Consider the following 21,042-nt stretch of genomic DNA (forward strand, 5'->3'; position numbering starts at 1 on the left):
TGTATGATCTGTATACTTCGAACCAAGGAAAGGATCAGATCCTGTCCTGTAAAATCAGGTTGCAGGATAGGATCTGATATGGACCATGTGTTGCTATTCCTGGTAATACAGCTAAGGACCTGTTTACATCACGTTCAAGCCCTATGTTTAGCGGGTATGTTGTTGTATGTTTAGAGTGTCCTTCTGGTCTCCGTTGGGCTGATATAAATCAGTATACCTTATTTGAGGGATGGAACAGCGTAGTAGACTACGCTATTCCATCCTGAGGGATCCCGCAAAAAATGTATGGCATCTGTCACAGGTATAACTTTAACATATACGTCAGGAAGCTACCAACATCACTGTTTATATATGGACAGGGATGTCAGGAGCATCCCAATGCCGGAGTCCCTGGGCAGAGTATCAGAATCGCTCTGCCTGAAGTCTTTGGCTGTGTATGGAAGCTGTAGACATCATTGTTCATATATGGATAGTGATGTCTGTAGCTTTCTGACGTATACGTTTAACGTATTCCAGCATCGCAAAGCTCCTGACCTCACTCTCCATATATGGACAGTGACATCATGTGTTTCCTCCCGACTTATACCCCCGACGGAAAGCTATAACATGATGTGAACAGGGTCATTTACGTGAACAGGGCTTTAAAGGGGTTGCTCTTGTGTCTAGATATTGCTGTCACATACTTGTTATAGCACCGCTTGGTGTTCTTTTGATTCCCCTTTAGAACATCCAACTAATGTATCCAGTGCCAGCGAACACACATGTCTAATAACTCAGTTCCACCGCCCAGATCCTCTTGTAGATGGGCGGCGGGATGATTCCTGCTATTGTGGAGGCCAGTCAATAAGACTTTCATTTGTATATTCACTTTGTATATTCACATGTACACTGGCATTCATATTTATCTTTTAATATTGTATTTTGTTTTTTGTATCATCTATTTTATATTGGATTTTGTCTTAATCACTGTTTAATTTCAATTGGGCTTTGCAAGCCTTTATATACTTATGACTTGATGTGTGTTTTTATGCTTGAAAAAAGTCCAGTTGGACTGAAACGTCGCATGGGTGAATAAATAGCTCTTGCTCTTTTTGGAAGTGCTGCCTCTGTCCATTTTTTGTCTGCTAGTCAATAAGACTTGGCGCACTATAATTGACTTCTCACCGTCACTATACATAATTGACTTCTTCTCACCGTCACTATACATAATTGACTTCTTCTCACCGTCACTATACATAATTGACTTCTTCTCACTGTCACTATACATTAGGTGCACTAACGTGTGTGAGTGTATTACAACTAAGTATTCGTCTATTAGTGCCTACAGCATAACGCTACAGCACATGTATAAAATTATTGAATGGAGACTTCTACACCAATTCCGACAGCATGAACTATGATCTGTCCCTGAAGAGAAGGCGTTCTTTACATCACGTCTGCTCACAGGCCGTGGCCTCATGTGCCTAATGGATAATGCGGTGCTTTATAGCATTATACTGTGAAATATTGCTGAACCAGTTATCATGCTTTGCGTTATTACGTTTTAGAAAACCTGATATATACAGAGTTAAAGTAGCAGGAAGATAGTGTACTGGGAATAAAAGAAAGCGGTTAGGTCAGAAAAGAAAGATTGCATAAAAGAGTTAGGACTGGCGACTGTAGCGGGAGAGAGGGCGGCTATGGAATGCCACATGAAATGATGAAGAAGAGGCCTGTCCACAAAACACAGGACAAAGCGGGCAGAACAGGATCAAAACCAATAAACAAGCCAGGGTCAGTACAAGGTGCAAACTGAGAAGTGTGGAACACCAGGGGTCAGTACAAATAATCAGAAAAGAGCACAACCAAGGTCATGGAGAAACCAAGTTAAGAAAGAAAGAAAGATCAGGATCAGATCTGGGATCAGAAGTCAACACAAGATTGTTATGGAACCAGAATATGAGACAAACCAGAAAGCAGAGACACAGCATCCAGGGCAAAGAAGAAATAACAATGATCTGATAAATGGATATAGGCAGGAAGAGACTTCTATAGGTCAGGACCTTCTTTAACAAGGTTCAGGTGCTGGTGTTTCATAATGGTTTCTTTACCAAAAGACATATGCGGTGGATTATTTTTTAATCCTAGGCTTCAACTGCTGCTAGATATACAATGAAGAGGGTTAAGATCCAGACTGCAGGTGTTAGATACCTCTCTTAAAAGGGGTTATCCGGGGACCAGAAAAAAAAACGAAAAACAACCACACACAAATACGGATATATATATCTTAAGACATGGGTACATGTAATTTGACAGCAAAAACAATAACTTTAGCACTTCTCACCACTCCCCTATGTAGCGCTAGCGCCGCTAACAATCTCCTGGATATGAGGCGGGACTTCTTTCCTCTTCTCACCTGTCTCCCCACCCACCTCTCTGCTCTATCCTCTTTGATTGACAGAAGCCGGATTTCTAAACGGCATGTAGGACGGGCCAAGAGGAGAAGGATATCAATACTCATGATGCGGGGCAGTAAAGAAGGGGAGGAGTAGGCGTGGATTTGCATAGAGCAAGCGGACACTTTTCAGGCAAATTGCGGGGGACTGCGGGGAGAGTGAGAATATAAAAATGACATATTTGGATTTAACGTCTTTAATACTATCTAACCATTACAGCAGTTTGAAGAGGTAAGAGGTAGTGACAGATTCCCTTTGCGCAGGCATGCCAATAAGAAGGAAGCTTGTTTCCTGGTATCTAAACAGTGCCAGCCCTGTAAAGGTCACGTGTTTTGATGATGCGCCGACATAGCGAGATGGGAGACGGCTCTTGGTTACGTGAGTCTGTGTTGGAGCGTCATCAATGCAGAAAGAATGACGGGACTTCTGGGGACACGTGATTGTTCTCCCAAAACGGGGAATCGGTGCCCTGGTGGTATAACTTAGGAAGTACCATTATTATATGCATTTAGATACTTAGCATATAATTATTGTGTGGCTGGATAACCCCTTTAACAGTTTAAGGGTGCCTGTACACGGATTGGTTATTGCCATATTTTCCCCATGTACAGTGGATATAAAAAGTCTACACACCCCTTTTAAAATGCTGGGTTTTTCTCATGTTACAAAATCAGTCCAAGATGAATCACTTCAGAACTTTTTCCACCTTTAATGTCACCTATAATCTGTACAATTCCATTGAAAAACAAACGGAAATACTTTAGAGTGGAAAAATAAAAATAATAAAACTACAATAATGTGGTTGCATAAGTGTGAACACCCTCTTATAATTGGGGATGTGGTTGTGTTCAGAATTAGTGAATCAGATTTAAACTCATGTTAAATAGTAGTCAGTACACAGCTGCCATTATTTAAAGTGATTCTTAGTAACCCTATATAAACTTCAGCTGTTCTATTAGGATTTTCCTGACATTTTCTTTATTGCATGTGACAGCAAAATGGTCACATGCAACCATGGTCGGTAAAGAGCTTACAACACATGAAAGGGATCTGATTGTTGAAAGGCATCAGTCAGGAGAAGGGTACCAAAGAATTTCCAAGGCATTAGATATACCATGGAACACATTGAAGACGGTCGTCAAGAAGTGGATTACATCACAACAGTGACATTACCAAGAATTGGATGTCCCTCAAAACATGATGAAAAGACAAGACGAAAATTGGTCCGAAGGCTATCAGGGTGCCTACAGCAACATTAAAGGAGCTGCAGGACTTTCTGGCAGGTACTGGTTGTCATGTTGAGTTCGTGGACCCACTGGGCCATACCGCCTTGACGGTATGGCAGCTGGCCAACAGGGCGCAGGTCACAGTCTATAGTTCGTATAGTGTACCTGTGGCAGCTTGGACAGTAGCAAGGCAGGCTCGGCTGGGACTAGGCAGCAGGTAGACATCAGGCGTGGTGTAGCAGGACAGGCATGGAATACAGCACAGCATGACACTTGACCAGGATAGCACAGGATACAGGTACGGGGAACACTGGGAACTGGAAAACACTAGGAGACCATTTGCATACACAAACTTTGGGAACAACAACAACGCTCAGGCATGGAAGGGGCTGGGACTTTCTTATAGCCCAGGGTGCTCTGGGAGCAATCAGCTCAATCTCCCACTTGCGTGTGCTTTTGATTCTTAAGCCTGGACTGAGCTCGCGAGCGCACCCTCGTGGTCACTGTGGAACAGGACGGCCGTATGTGCAGACATCTCTGGAGAAAAGGGCGTCGACTGGATGGAAGGAGTTCGTGGTCAGCAACCACGGACATTACACTGGTTGTGTAGTGCATGTGACAACAATTTCCCGTATTCTTCATGTGTCTGGGCAGTGGGGTAGGGTGGCAAGACAGCCTAACAAAGAAAAACATCTAATCCCGGCTTTTGTTTTGAAAAGACCTACATCAAGTCTGCCAAAAACATGTGGGAAAACATGTTATGGTCTAATGAGACCAAGGTTGAACTTTTTGGCCATAATTCCAAAAGGTATGTATGGTGCAAAGCCAACACTACTCATCACCAAAAGAACACCTTACACACAGTGAAGCCTGGTGGAGGCAGCATTATGCTTTGGGCTGTTTTTCTGCAGCTGGAACTGGGGCTTTAGTGAAGGTGGAGGGGATTATGAACAGTTCCAAATATCAGTCAATATTGGCACAAAACCTGAAGGCCTCTGCTAATAAGCTGAAGATGACAAAACCTGGCATGTTAACAGGGGTGTGTAGACTTTTTATATCCACTGTAGTTTTCAGCAATTACAGGTGAAGCACATAAAATCAATATGTGTCACCTGTACTTGCTGCGCGCAGAAAACTGTATCGCCAAACAGCAGCAATATGTGGGAAACAGAGGGTGTTTTTTTCCGCAGGGTTCCTGGCCGCGTGGCATAAAACACTATGTGTACAGGCACCCTTAAAGAGAACCTTTCACCTCCCCATACATGTGCAGCATGTAATGGGGGGGGGCTGAACAAACCCTGCGGCACTTTACATTTCTTTTCTACCTCCCTCCGTTATTTAGATATCGGTGCCGTTATATTTGGCGCCCGATATTTAAATAACCCCCTGAACAGTCAACGGCGCGTGTACTGGCAAGGGGGCGTGTTACTATGGCTGTGACACTGTCCAATCAGATATGGACAGTGGCACAGCAAGAGCGAGGAGAGTCTTTTCACCCAAACTGGCAAGGGGGCGTGTCACTGCTACGGACAGTGTGAAAGCTGTGGAGAGGAGAGCTCGCTTTCAGCTCTTGCAAGAGATCAGTCTTGTATTGTCTGCCGAAACTGGCAAGGGGGCGTGTCTCTGCTACAGACAGTGCAAGCGCTCCCCAGCTCTTACACTGTCCGTAGCAGTGACACGCCCCCTGGCCAGTTCGGCAGACAAAGTACAAGACTGATCTCTCACAAGAGCTGAAGAGATGAGTGCGCGCATGCGCGCTCTCCTCTCCCCAGCTCTTACACTGTCCGTAGCACTGACCCTTGCCAGTTTGGGTGAAAAGACTGCAATCACACATTCTCCTCACTCTTGCTGTGGCACGGTCCATATCTGATTGGACAGTGTCACAGCCATAGTAACATACCCCCTACGTAATTCGGATGTCACTCACAGTCCGGGAGAAAAAAAATATATATATTTTTGTTTTGTTTGGCCACATGGCCCCTATGAACCAATTTTAGACCTTGTCTGTTTAAGACTGTGGGAATGAGTTTGATATATATATATATTTGGGACCGGTCCTACCTGGACATTGTTTACCAATTTTCACCTAGTTGTACTGTATCTCCAGGTATTGTCATTATGTTCTTACTATATCAACACATTGTGGCTATGTTTTCTATGTGACTACCATGCTATATGAAGCTAATCAATGTGTGCCTCCACTGTGAGATTTTCAATATCTTGTTGCACTATGTTTTATTGTTTCTTGATATTTATTCCTTGCTCTCAGCGCCCATTGGTATTCTCCTGTAGGACCTTGACACAATTTATACTTCTGCCACTTCTACCGCAATTTTTCTTTCTCTGTCCTAATGTATAGGTTGCATTTGTGATTTTATTTCATCCATATAGGTTTGTATATTTTAAATGTTTATTCATTAAAATATTTATTTTTATTGCATGCTAAAGGTCGTGTTGTGTTCTCTTTTGGTTTTCTCTATGTCACTATGACATGTCAGAAGTCTGTCAAACGTTTAGCTACACTTTAAAAATGAATATTCCGGTTAAACATTTATTAAAAAAAATTAGGATAAGGCTGAGTTCACACGTCGCAGATTTGTCACTGATTTTCATTGCAGATTTTACTTTTTTCAATGCAGATGGGTGAGATCTGTGTGAAATCCGCAACAAAATCCAGAAACAATCTGCATGAATTCAGCCTTAGGCCCTGTGCACATGACATTAGGACCATATGTCTGATGTTTTTGTTTGTGTACCAAACAAAAGTATACAAACCTAAAAAATTTCCAAAGGTTTCTATAAGGCACACGTATAAAACAAAAAAAGGCTGTCCTTCAAGGATGAGAAGGATCCATATTAAAGCCCAAAAATGGTTTGGTCCTAAACAAAACCATGTAGACCTCAACCATATTTTCCTCTTTATTTTCAAAGTTTCTACTTAAGAGGAACAATAGTGTAACCCTACTGAATATTCTAAATACCTCCACTTAAAAACCATAAGTTCAAATCGGGTGATGTTAAAAAAAATTAAATTGATTGTTAGTTGACCCGAGACTAAAAGATGAGCTCACAGTGCAGCTGTAAACTATTTTATAAATGGTAAATAGAGAATTCCCTGTGGCCATGATATATTGAACAATACATTTAGAATCACTTGTTTTCACTTATTATTTATGTTACCTACATTCCATAGACTTTTAGAGGAAAATGTAAATTAAGGGAAAAGTGAATTACAGTATGAGGTAGACAGAGCTTAAGATCATGGGAAGATGTTTTTCCGTGTGATAAACTAGTATAAAAGACCATACTACAAACTTTATGGAAGGCATGGTTTGGTATTTTACTAAGTCGGATCTTTTTGAGAATGCCATCACGGGTGAGGAGGAGGTAGAAAGTGTGTGAGCGACTCGGAGGACGGAGCTACTTACATTGATTTCTATGTAAACGGCTTCATCCTCAGAGCCAGTATTTCAGACATGGCTAAAGCTCAGTCTTTACCTTCTCCCTCAACATAAATGTCTGAGAGCTCTGAGGCCCCCTGCACACGACAGTGTCCGTAATCATGGTCAGTGATTACAAGCACTAACGGCCGTGGGGACCTACCCGCATTTGGGGGGCATGCTCCCATATAAAGTATGGGAGCACGGTCCGTAAAAAGCAAAAAATAGGAAAATGTCCTATCTTTTGCGGAGCCTTTCTACGGCACAGACACCTTCCCGTAAATATACGGGAAGGTGTCCGTCGGTCAAGGAAATGAATGGGTCCGTAATTACGAACTAAATCTACGGTCCCGTGCATGGGGCCTTAGTCGAATAATTCTGACATTAAAAAGGTGCACTGCTTTGTGCACTCCCTTTCTATTAGAAGGGTCCTCCAGAGTAAAGCTGGCCAGACACATTAGATGTATGTTAGCCGAACCTACCAATTTTGGACCAGCCGACCATCTAATGTGTATGGCAGCGTACTGACTATTCCTCGACGGCAGATTTCAGGGTAGCGAGTGGTCAAGCATCTTGAATTTCAACATGCCCGATCCTTTTGTTCATTAGTAGAGGAGTTTGGCAGCATCTTTCTCCCTTCCTCCTATTGAAAACACACGCAGGCATGCATGGGTATGGGGGGGGGGGTGGTGGTCTGGAGGTATTGCTGTCAGCCTCACGATCGTTTGGTCGACAGCTATCTTAAGTGTATGGCCAGCATGAGACTGTGTTCACATCTGTGTCAGGGCTCAATTCCTTAACAAGAAGATTTGAAAATAGATGGTCTAAACCAGAAAAACTCCTTAAAGGGTAACTAAACATTTGCAAACGTCTGACATGTCATAGTGACATATCAGAAGTTTTAATTGGTGGGGGTCCGAGCACTGAGACCCCCACCAATCGCTCAAACGAAGTGGCAGAAACACTCGTCTGAGTGCTTAGCCGCTTTGTGTCTGTTCGGCTTTTTCCGGAAATCAATGTATCGGAGTACGGGCTCATTAGAAAGTCTATGAGCCCATTCTCTGATACATCGGCTTTCCAGAAAAAGCCGGACAAAAACAAAGAGGCTGAGCGCTCATATGAGCGCTTCATTTGAGCGATTGGTGGGGGACCCCACCAATCAAAACTTCTGACATGTCACTATGACATGTCAGAAGTTTGTCAAACATTTAGTTACACTTGAAATATATTTTTAACCTTTTCTAACTTGCAAGCCACTTTTAAATATGAAATGTAGCGTCGAGCCAGACTAGGTATTAAAAGGAAAATAATCTATAAAAATTATGATCTAGGACGTATGGTCATATGGTGCTGTCTTTAAAGGAGTTTTCCGAGTTTGCCTTTTATTTGGTCACTATACTTAGGCTCTTCTTCACAAACTCTTTAATTAACTTACAATTTCAAAATTGCCCCAATCTTCTGCTCTTTCCGCACGTCACGTGACCTCTGACATCCCGCTTCCCTCACTCTCTACTGAGGTGCTGTATACTGATCACATGGGCTATGAGCCAGTTGTCTTGTATATGACACGTCACAAGTGTGGGGGTTTATACTTTCACAACATGCATGCGCGGACCCCGCTGTACTCTCTTTGGTGCAAGAAGCCAGGCGGCGACAAACTGGAGCGGGAAGATGCATCGGAACAACAGGGACACGCCTCCATGTCAACAAATGGAAATCGATGGGTCACAGATAAGTATTGATTTTTTTTATAGCAATATGGTCATCAAGTTGGCTACAGTTGGAGATCTGATATTTATTGTTTTTTTGTTTTTTTTGGGGGGGGGGCTCGGACAACCCTTTTAATGTTGACTGATTTATGGTTTTGACCTGAGTGCCAAGTTTCAATAATACTATAACATCATTAGTGCCATTAGGGCACAGTAGTATTTAGAGTTGCCACCAGCTAGGGAGCCAAACGCCGGGGGTCATAGAGCCACATTTGGCTCCTGTGACCATGGTTGTGGAACATTGTAACTCTACAGTGGTTACGTACATCCCCTTTTATAATCAAACATGCCTCCAGAGAAATGAGAAATTTTTTTTTCTCATGCTGTGGAATCTGAATGATGGCTCACATGAATCTTGTCCATTTTTCTTTACTACAATGAATCACCAAGGAATTCACTGATCTTCAGTTGACCCACAGCAGAATGCCATAAATAAATGCAGAATTCATAGAATACTATAGGCATGATGCCATGGATAACTCTAAGGGTACGTTCACACGACAGCGTCCGTAACGGCTGAAATTACGGGGATGTTTTCAGGAAGAAACATCCCCGTGATTTCAGCCGTAACGGCATGTGCAGGTGCTTGAACGCCACGTCCATTACTGACGTAATTGGCGCTGCTTTTCATTGGAGTCAATGAATAACGGCTCCAATTACGCCCCAAGAAGTGACAGGTCACTTCTTTGACGCGGGCGTCCATTTACGCGCTGTCATTTGACAGCGGCGCGTAAATATACGCCTCGTGTGAACAGACAAATGTCAGCCCATTGCTTTCAATGGGCAGATGTTTGTCAACGCTATCGAGGCGCATTTTTCGGACGTAATTCGGGGCAAAAACGCCCGAATTACGTCCGTAATTAGTGTGTGTGAACATACCCTAAAGAAAAATGCCATTGATATGCTATCACGTTCTGATTGGTGAAGTCACAAAACTTGGACCCCCACCAATCCTGAGAATGAAGAGGCCCCTTCACCGTTTTTCCCTGGACAGCAGCGCTGTCACTTGAATGGCGCTGCGCTGCAGTTCCCTGGGAGTCACCCCATTCAGAAAGTGATGGTATATCTTAGCTATATGCCATAACTTTTCTTGGGTCCCTTTAAGCCTTATTTATATACAACCAGAAAACCCTTTAAACAGGTGACACTCAACTGTTCCGACACATCTCACACTTTTGGGAAATTGTTCTACGCGTAGCCGAAAAAAGATTGGTCTGACCCCAAAACATGTAGCTTTGTAATAAGCTTTCATCCCTGGTGCACTTCTCCTCTGTGGCAGTGCCTGTTGCGTTTGTTAGATACCTGGTTCCCTATTTGCCAGGGGAACATTATTTGGTTGAGATTTGCTGATCTCCATTCTGTCCTGTTCCTTGAACCGTTCCAGGTGTTCCGCAGCCTTGAGACATGAAGTACTATCTTCCACACAGATGCACTTTGACAGAGACATGTAAATGGAGAGCAGCAATGTTTAAATATCCTGTCATATACAAATCTTTACTTTGTATGTATCAATTGACCCGGAATATGTTCTAAAAACACACCACACACCATTGAATCTTCTCCACCAGCATGTACTGTTGACAAGCAGCATGGACCATGATCTTTCCAGCAGCGTGAAACATCAAAAACTAGGAGCCATCAGACCGGACAATGTTTTTTCAATCCTCCTGTGTACAATGTTTGTGTTCTTAAGCCCCTAGGAAATACACTTACATCTGCTAAGGGACTTGATAGGCTTGGCTATCTACCATTCTTTTTAGCTTATAAATTGCCTCCCACCATTACCTCAAAGTTTTGTATGTCAATGCCCATTGATAAAGTTGTGAAATTTCATGCTTTTTTTCTTGGCGGCCATGTGGAAGTACTTCTGTCACCCATGCAGTGTTCAAAGGGACTTGAAAGGCAAGCCGTAAATAGGAATTTCCTAATTTATGGTTAATGGAATTGCTCCTGCTGGCAGCGCTAGTGATCCAAAAACAAGCAGGCTAGGGAATGTTACCCCATCGAAAGCAATAGGTTTCTGTGCAATGTTTCGGGGTACTCACAGCATTGGTGGTGGTCTTATCTCCAGTCACATTCTCACAAATGTTATTGTCTGCTTTATGTTGACATGTAAGAAATCATTAAAGGAGTTGTCTGCTTTTTGTCGTAAGGGTCCCACAAAAATAAACTGATCACAGGGAGTCCTGCTGTTGGGAGTCCCAGTGGTGACCTTGGCTAGTTCACCGAGTTTTTTGGCGCTGTTTTTAACACGGAAACGCGATTTCAATGGGAGGCAGAGGAGTTTTCTTCCCGCAAGCGGAAAGGGACTAGGGAATAGCGGAAAAAACCGCTTGCGGGAAAAAGAAAGCGTCATGCTCTTTCTTCCCGCGGTTCCGTCTCTGACCTCCAATTGTAGTCAATGGGAGGCAGAGAAAGTGTTTTTGCAGCGTTTTTTTGACTGTGACCGAAAAACGCTACAAAGAAAGTGCAGGCAAGTCAAAATTTGCTTCAAAATTCCTGAAGGAATTTTGAGGCAGATTTTTCTGCCTACAAAAAAACTCTGTGTGAACACAGCCTTAAAGAGGTATTTCCATCTTGGACATTTATGGGATATCCACAGGATATGCCAGAAATGTGTGATAGATGAGGGTTCCACCTCTGGGACCCGCACCTATCTCTAGAACAGGGCCCTCTGACCCTTCTCTTGCGGCTCCCCGGTCATTGATTGACAAGGTGGTCGGGAATACGGAAACAGCCGTGCTTGCTGAGTTACATTGTTTCCGTAACTCCCTCGAAGTGAATGGGAGTAATAGAAACAGCGTAGCACAGGGAGCTATGATGTTTCCGTAGGTTCCGAGTTCCGGAAATAGCGCAGCTTGCCATGCCATTTCTATATCTCCCATTCACCTCTATTGAGAGTTACGGAAACAGCGTAGCTCAGCGGCCTCCGCTGTTTCCGTACTCCCGGCCACCTTATCAGTCAGTGGCCAGAGAGAAAGAGTAGGTCGGATGGGGTCAGGGACTCCCGTTCTAGAGAGAGGTCCCAGAGGTGGGACCTGCATCTATCAGACATTTATAGCATATGGCATATCCTTTGGCTATGCCATAAATGTCCAAGATGGGAAAACCACTGATACTCATTCAATTTATGGACTGTCTGTGTAATGCACTGACGTTCCAGGTCCTCCAGAGAGATTGAAGACATTCTTTGTAGCTGCTCTCCACTCCTGCTGCCTGGTGAATGTCCTGAATGAGGGGCTTTCCTCTTTTAACTCAGAATTCCCTTATATGATGTCTATACCAGACAACCCCTTAGGACTGAAGAAACACTTTAATACTGCTAATTGCTGTAATTCAGCCATATATTTATGATTTATTTGTTTGGTCACCTTTTCTTTATTTTTGCCCTTTTTAATATATTTTCTATAATGACAATGTAATTTCACTGTGACCTTAAAGGGGTTGTCCAGTCCCAAAAAATGGATGGCCTATCTTCAGGATACGCCATCAATATGTGATTGGTCAGGGTTCGAATCCTGACACCCCCACCGACCAGCTGTTTTCTTTTCTGCTCACACTGTGAACCGCCGATGCACTTATAGCGGCAGTTCACAGTATTACAGTCTTCCCCAATTCACTTCAATAGGATTACGACAATGACGCGTTTGTTTGAGGGGGCTTTTATTTTTTTTATTATCATAGCCTGTCCCTCAAAAGTCAGAAAAGACCTTTGGAGGACTTATTATAAGCATGTGAACATACCCTCATAGTGACCATTGTTATTATTAGGGCTGTGCTGGGTCTAGTAAGACCCGGCAGCAGCCTCCTACTGCCAGCAGCCCAGCAATCATGTGACCATTGCCACAAATAGAGGCAGGGTCGCTGCTGCGCTCATTGAGTGCTATATTTCAGAGTACAGAAAAGGCAAAAGCGGTGAAAACCGCTCCGGTCTTCTCTCCAGGGTCCATGGTAGTCTCTGACTGCCGGGCACACGACATTCAGCTGCCCAGTCGCTCAGGAACCAAGCTTAAACCCGTGCTATATATATACAGTGGGCGTTCCTCAACCGGTTAACATCTCGCGCCATACATCTTGGTTTATGTTGGATATAGAGAGAAAGTAAGGGACGACACATCTGTATGTCAGAAGTTTACATTGATGGGGATGTGTGAGCTGGAAACACCACCAGATCTCCAAGCTAAGACCCAAATGAGCACAACAAATAAAAAAACGAGCACTGGGACCCTTCCCGCTGTCCGGGGATCACAGCCCACAGACCCGACCAACATAAACTTCTGACTCTGCGTCTTGTCAGGGGATTATTAACACCAGCAGTAATTTTCAGGACTCCAAGTGTAAGATTCAGAAACCCCCTGATGATGCATTTATTAGTCTTTGCCAGGATTATGCAGGTAAATTTGATAGCGTGTTTTTTTACATCTAGTTTATATAGACATACTTTATAACTGATGTATAGAAATATATAAATGATAGCAGTAGCTTTTCCATATTTTTCTTTTTTTTTCTTTTAAGATTTCTTACATTTGAAGAACTGGATGGGTAAAACAGAGCCTGGTCTGTGTCAATGAACAGCTGGAGGGCTGTGGCTCCATCGTTCTTTGTAACCAGACACTGCTGGCATATACTAGTAATATGCCATCAATGTCTGATGTTGGAATGCCTCTTTAGGCCTTTTGGAGCCATGGACACTCCATGTGCCACCGTATGGTGCCCCCTGTGCGGCACCATAGTCTCTGTAATATGGCATGTGCCCAGATTTGTTTCTCACAGATTCCATATGAGTCACTGTGTGTCTCCGTATAACATTGGAGGCACACAGAGGTCTAGTATGAGCCCATAGTGGTCTGTGGGCGCCGTATTACACATCTGTGTGTGCATGAGGCCTACAAGAAACATGTACTGAAATTTAATTTGCGGTACTACATGTAAAATACATTTCTGTATCGCTCAGATTTTTTTTTTTTTAAATCCCAGCTTATGCTCAAACAACTGTGGTAAAAATGTGTGCGTCAAATGGGAGTTCAGAAATTCTCACATTCACTAATATTTGTACACATAAAAACGCTACGTGCACTTCCAGGCCCAGCAGTCATCTTTAGGCTCAATGTACACGACGCGTATTATGTGTGCTTTTGCGTCCGGCAAATCCACAGCGTAATACAGAACCAGCAAAGTAAATAAGATTTCAGGAAATCTCATGTACACCCTGTGTTTTTTTTATGGAACGTAAATTGACCTGCGGTGCGTATATTAAAATCTGCAGCAGGTCAATTTATCTTGCGTTTCCGCTTTGCGAATTGTATCGGCCTAGTTCTAAGGAAAAACGCACCAAAACCTGCAGCATGAAAACGCACCGATTCACGCATCAAAAAGCAAACCTGTGAATTTCCTGCGGTTTTGGTGCATATTTTCTGCAGAAAAATACGCAACGTGTGCATGGAGCCTTAGGGTGCAATCACACATGGCGTATTTGCCTCGTAGATCAGCGGTGTAAACATACGCTGTGGAAAACTGTACAATATTAATGGGTAAAATATTCCAGAATTCAATTTCTTGCAATGCGGAATACTTTTCCCATTGGACATGGTAAAGTTACACGCTGCAGAAATACAAAGCAAATACGACACGTGTGACTGCACCCTAACAGAGAATTTACCACGCTTACCGCAGTGATACACCCCAGATACACACATACACAGTGTATATAGTTACTTCCCCATGTGAATCATAGGGTGCGTATCCAGGAGCCACCACTAGGTGACAGTGTTGTTTGCTGAGCTTTGTCTCGGCAGAGCTTCTAGTCTACTATTGTCAGCAGGCAATCCTATGCTTTGCCTGTAGATAAGCGCCGCACACAGGAAAGCAGAGTGCCGCTCCGATTCTATTGTTGGGGCTGTAGTTCTAAAACGTTTTGTTTGGCAGCGGACAAGAGCCGACCAGGACTACAGCTCCCAGAATCCTGCGCGCGTTATCAGCTGCCCCTGCGCACAGGCAGAGAGTTACAATTGTATCCTATCACACCAAAGGGGGATGATGTCACCTGCAATCTGCAAGACGCAGCGGCCGGGGAGGAAAGAGTTTAAATAGATCCTGGTGTCTAATGCGATATCAAGCATGGAGTTTATCAGGTGAGGAATATTAGGTCCCTTTTCTTGCATTGAATGTGGATGTGCGGGCAGCTGGGGCTCAGGTCATGGGTGTGACAGCGGTGCTTGCTGCGATTCCTTTAATATTCAGTGCGGGCTCAGATTTGGGGTGCAGGGGAAGGTTCCTAAAATGCGGATGTCTGGGGGGTGGGGAGGGCTGCATGATCATTGTGATCACCATAGGGTCTCCATGCATTGGCTCAGTACAAGGTGTATTGTTCTGGAGGCGATGGTTTTTGTAGGGGGTGGGAGGATTTTTTTCTTTTTAAATGTCTGTCATTATGGTGTGTGTGTGTGTGTGTGTGTGTGTGTGTGTGTGTGTGTGTGTGTGTGTGTGTGTGTGTGTGTGTGTGTGTGTGTGTGTGTGTGATATATATATATGTCTGTGGCGTACAAAGCAGCGTTGACCTCCTGGAAGTGCACGCTTTGCTCCCTCTCCGCAGCTGCACGTTCAAGGAAATCCTTCTTTAGATCCAGGCGATTTATTATTTGAGTATCTTATAACCCATTAGTGCTGACGTATGACAGAGCCGTGCACAATGGGGCATGTTCATAAAAAGCGTAACGTTGGCGATCGTTTTTATTTTTCGTTAGCAAAACGTTAAAGTTTGCGCTAGATTCATAGAAATGTTTTTCTTACATTTAAACAAAAAAAAAATGGCAACAGTCCATACAATGAATGTACCACGTTATATTCGTTTATCGGTCCGTCCTCTGTAGAGCCCCTAATCTAATGTCCGCATCACAGACCCGTATACACCTTCCAGAGTCCATCTCCTACATCTACCACTTAGGCCTTGTTTACACGAACGTGTTTAACGTCCGTGAAAATCACGCGCGTCGCACGGTCCTATGTAACTCAATGCGACAGTTCAGACAGTCCGTGATTTTCACACAGCCTGTGTCCGCTGCGTAAAACTCACGACATGTCCTATAGTTGCCACGTGTGATTCGTGCTACAGTTAAATAAATGAAGGGAAAAAAAGCACCACATTCATTAGTTTCTAAGCATAAGGATGGCATATGCGTGAAAATCACGCAGCCACGCACCAAACACTTATGACACACGGAACTGCAACGCGTGCAAAACTCACACGTTCGTGTGAATCTCGCTTTAGTAATTTAAAGAGGCACTCCATATTTTTAATTTTTTTTTAAAACAAATACTATCCGCTGTTGGCAAAGTAAAGTTAATCGCGTAATGTTCGCGCTGTTTGCATCTTCCATTACCTTTCTTTACTAATGACGAATTCTGCTTTCGTCCGCCATCTTGCCTGTCTCTTTACCTTCATCTCCGAAAAGGATTCCTACAACTCCCAGGTTTCTCCATTGCTTTTGCTGCTGAGAGAGTAATACCTGCAGCGTAGAGGCCTCAGGGTAGTGATTGGGAGGAGCAAAGAGCCTTCGATGCTCTGCGCCACCCTAGTCTACAGGAAGTCTGGGACACTACAGGACCCTCCCCTCCGGTCTATGCCGTGAGTGATGCGGCTGGCGGGTAGTCCGCATCACGTAATTCAGCAGACCCGAAAAATTACACAACGAATCTCCAAGAGAGAGGGCCTGCACCCGTAATAGATAGAAGGTGAATGTGATGCATAGGTGAAAAAATAACCTCGGAGTGCTTTTTTAAGCCACGCCCTTTTCTAGACCCTTTGCAAAGCTATCCAGTGAGTCGCAAAATTGTCTAAAACATATAATAAATCTGGCGCGAGGCGTGTGCCTGTGTTTTTTTAATTTTATTTTTTTAATGCGAATTGAGCCAAAATTATGGTGCGTTTAGTTTAGTAAATTTCGCTTTTTTTTTTTTTTTTTTTTTTTTTTTTTTTTTGGGGCTTATAAAATCTATTTTACCTTTGTCTATTCTAAAGAAATCGGTGTTCACTGGGATGTTATAAATAAAGTTGATTGAGCACTGTGCCCCTCATGTATGGAATTACTGTAGAGGAAAAGTGAAGCAATTGCTCATAGCAGCCAATCAGATCACTTCTTTCCTTTTTTAACGACTAAAAAAAAGAAATAAGCTGAGTTGCTATGGGTAACCGTTACTTTTTGTCTGCTCTGTATACCTGAGGCCCTGTGTGTGTGTTTAGGCTTTGTAATATAGTAGCGCTGGCTGGGGATGTCACTATGGTGACGTCTAATGACCTCCGTTCGGCTGAAACACTGTTTCTTGCTTCAGTAAAGGGTATGTGCACACACACTAATTACGTCCGTAATTGACGGACGTATTTCGGCCGCAAGTACCGGACCGAACACAGTGCAGGGAGCCGGGCTCCTAGCATCATACTTATGTACGATGCTAGGAGTCCCTGCCTCTCCATGGAACTACTGTCCCGTACTGAAAACATGATTACAGTACGGGACAGTTGTCCTGCAGAGAGGCAGGGACTCCTAGCATCGTACATAACTATGATGCTAGGAGCCCGGCTCCCTGCACGGAGTTCGGTCCAGGACTTCCGGCCGAAATACGTCCGTCAATTACGGACATAATTAGTGTGTGTGCACATACCCTAACACTTGCTTCCCTATGACTGCAAAGTGGTAAGGATTCCGGCTGCAGCCGGAATCCTTGTCAATTGATCAAAATTTTAGTTCTCTGAGAACCTTTTAGGCTGGGTTCCCACAGTGCAGATTTGCTGCAGGTTTTGCCTGCATTTTGTAAGCCAAAACCAGAATTGGATCGAGGAGAGCCGACCTATAAGGCCCTACTTGATATATTTCTTCTGTTTAGGTTCGGTTTCCGGTTTTGGCCCAAAAAAAACCCACAAAATCTGCACTGTGGGAACCCAGTCTAAGGCCTAATTCACACGAACGTGTCCGTTTTGCACATGTAAAAAACACAGGGTTTTTCCTGCATTGCAGTTCCGTGTGACATCAGTGTTATGGTACGTGTCTGCGTTTTTTAGGCGCGTATGTCACGCGTTTCACGTCAGCAAAATAAACTGAAGGTGTTTTTCTTTTTCAAAATAATTTCTTTAGCAACTGTTGCGTGAAACGCACAAGTATAGGACATGCAGTAACTTTCATGCAGCAAACAAACGCTGCGTGAAAAAAAACGGAATGTCTGAATGGCCCCATTGACTTGCATAGGTCCATGTGACGTGCGTTATTTTCACGCGCGTAACACGGACGTGAAATACGCTCGTGTGAATTAGGCACTGTGATCGCACTGGGGAGCCCTGTCCATGTGCTGCCATATAAGGTCTCTGTAAGGCCATATTCACACGGCGTATTTTGTAGGCAGAAATAATACAACGCAAAACCTGTGTAAATAAAAAAAATAATACACCCTTTTCTTTTTACCGTTTCTAATGAACACACGTTTTGTCAATTTTTTTTTTTATGTAGATATTAAAATGTACTGTTAAAAAATGTGCCGTTTATCTTGTGTGCGCTTACGCATGAAAAAATGCTCAAATAGCGAGCAAGTGGTTTTGTTTTTTTGCACAGAAAACACGGCAAGTATTGATATGATTTTTTTTAAATGACGCATTATTTAATTACGCCCGCATTTTAAAATGGTCTGTATACACCAATACCACGTATTTCCATTGAAGTCAATTGAAGGTTCTTAGCATGCGTGCCGAAATACTTGTCAAATATAGGGCCTAAGGGTATGTGCACACGCTTACTAAAAACGTCTGAAAATACGGAGCTGTTTTCAAGGGAAAACCACTTCTGATTTTCAGCCGTTTTCTAAGAAAACTCGCGTTTTTTGTGGCGTTTCTTACGGCCAAATTTGGAACTGTTTTTCTATAGTCAATGAAAAACTGCTCCAAAAACAGCTTAAGAAGCGACATACACTTCTTTTTCACGGGCGTAAAAAACGGCCTGTCGGAACAGAACGCCAGAATTTCCCATTGAAATCCATAGGCAGATGTTTGGAGGCGTTCTGCTTCCAATTTTTCTGCTGTTTACAGCCTGAAAAACGGCCGAAAATAAGCAGTGTGCACATACGCTAAGGGTGAATTTACAAGCTGTGGAATTGCTGCAGTACTCAAGGGGTAAAGTGAGAACGGGGAATGCCCCTTTGGATTGCGTCACAGGAAATCCCTGTGACGCAATTGAGGGACATACCATATATGGCCAGACAGCCCAGGGTCCATTGAAGGACCCCAGGGCTGTCTGATCATATTTCCTGTTAGAGCATACTGAGGTATGTCCTAACAACTGACTGTGTACTATCTGTACACAGGCTAATGTACTGGCATATAGATACATGCCAGTACATTAAAGTTTTAAAAATAAAAAAGTAAAAAATAAATAAAAAGACATGTTACATTTAAAAAAAAGAATACACGCATTTTTACAATAAACACTAAAATAAAAGTCTCCATACATAAAACATACACATTCGGTATCATCGCGACCGTAATAACACATTTATAGCGTCATTTATGATGTTTACGCTGTTATAAAATAAAATCTGCTTTCTTTCACATATTAATGTGAGGCACGAGGTGTGATGAATTTTGAACCGCCATGTGCCTCACATTAATAGTAATTAACCCCATCATGTACCTCACACATTAACCCAATGTTGTCCATTACGACTGAGGAACATGATGGGGTTAATTACCATTAATGTGAGGCACATGGAGGTTCAAAATTTCACACCTCGTGCCGCGCATCAGAAAATGGGAGAACTTTTTTTTATTGTTGGCAAAGTATTTCTTTGGTATCGAGTATGGCAATACTACACGTAGTATCGGTATCGAAGTCCAAATTCTGGTATCGTGACATCCCTACTTCACACGCTCCGTTGAAACAACGGTCGTGTGAATGGCCCCAATGAAATACTTGAGTTTGTGTGACTGCTGTTTTAACGGCCGTCACACGGACGAGATACACGCTCCTCTGAATGAGCCCTTATTCACGTGACGTGCCATCAATATGTAGAAGACCAGTGGCAGGGGAGCGAAACGATATAATTATTTTTTCTATTTTAGCCCCAAAAATACTAGTGTAAATTCCTAGACTACCCTTCTAATGCACAAACTCAATTGTAGCGTTTAGGCTCGGACTACACTCCGACATGCAGTAAAATGATGGTTGACTCCAGATGCAAATACATTGTTTCCCTACGGGATTTTACTTCGCCGCACGCACAGACTAAGGTTTCCGTGCAGCCCTAGCGTTATTCTGACTGTAGCAAAAATTTTACCACTTTTTTTAAAAGAATTTGTAACGGTATAGATGAATAATTTTCAATCATATCTGATAAAATGTAATTCTAACCATAGAAGGTTAACGCTCTGGCTGTGAAATTACAGGCGTATTGATCGTGTTATCTTTACGTCTACGGCGAGCTGAAGTCGTGTCCTGTGTACAATACTTGTATGTATTATTCTCATCAGATAAGCGCGTGCAGCCATTTGTTGTTATTGTCTAATCTCGGGAGCATAATTGAGAATATTCCACCACTTGGTATCTTGCCTTTTGCATGCTTTTCACGGGTACAGACAAGATAATCAGGTTTTCACAGATGTGATAAACTTCTCTTGTTTAAACCCTTCCCTACCCCCGGGCCATGATCATTATCTCCTTGCAACAACCCTATTTTACACAGACAATCTTGGATAGTTTTCAATTTAACCCGCTCCATAACTCCACTTTATGTTTTTCTTTTCTGAGCTGTTTAGGTTTTGCATATATATATATTTTTTTTAAATTATTTTTTCTGTATAAGTGAGTTGTGTGTTTGCATGTACAAGGGGTTTTCACAAAATCCTAAATTATCACTTATCCGCAGGACCCCCAGATCCTTTTCACTTCTTGACTGCGGGGAGTGCAGTGAAGGGGATCTGAGGATTTGGGACACCAGTTCTCATGATCGGTCGGGGTCTCAGCGATGGGACCCCAGTGATCAGAAAATGATCACCCCCTCCTGTGAATAGGTAATCATTTTATGATTTTGGGAATACCCCTTTAAAGAGGGATTCTTCTTCATTTATGCACATTCATATCTGATTGGAGAGGGTCTGTGTTCTGGTCAGAAGTACAGGGTGGGCCATTTGTATGGA

At 43.1% G+C, this 21,042-nt stretch overlaps 1 protein-coding gene across 3 annotated transcripts in view; it reads left to right on the plus strand.

The window, feature by feature from the left end:
• The first annotated feature begins 14,774 nt into the window (after nucleotides 1–14,774).
• The window catches only part of DAAM1 (dishevelled associated activator of morphogenesis 1), a 165,972-nt gene continuing 159,704 nt past the window's right edge, over nucleotides 14,775–21,042 (plus strand). For all 3 annotated transcript variants that reach the window (XM_075843565.1, XM_075843568.1, XM_075843567.1), the window contains exon 1: nucleotides 14,775–15,001. The gene's annotated coding sequence lies outside the window, so the exon portion shown is untranslated. The remainder of the gene's footprint in view (nucleotides 15,002–21,042) is intronic.

The sequence above is a fragment of the Rhinoderma darwinii genome, chromosome 12 (genome assembly GCF_050947455.1).
Source record: "Rhinoderma darwinii isolate aRhiDar2 chromosome 12, aRhiDar2.hap1, whole genome shotgun sequence".
Lineage (NCBI taxonomy): Eukaryota > Metazoa > Chordata > Amphibia > Anura > Rhinodermatidae > Rhinoderma > Rhinoderma darwinii.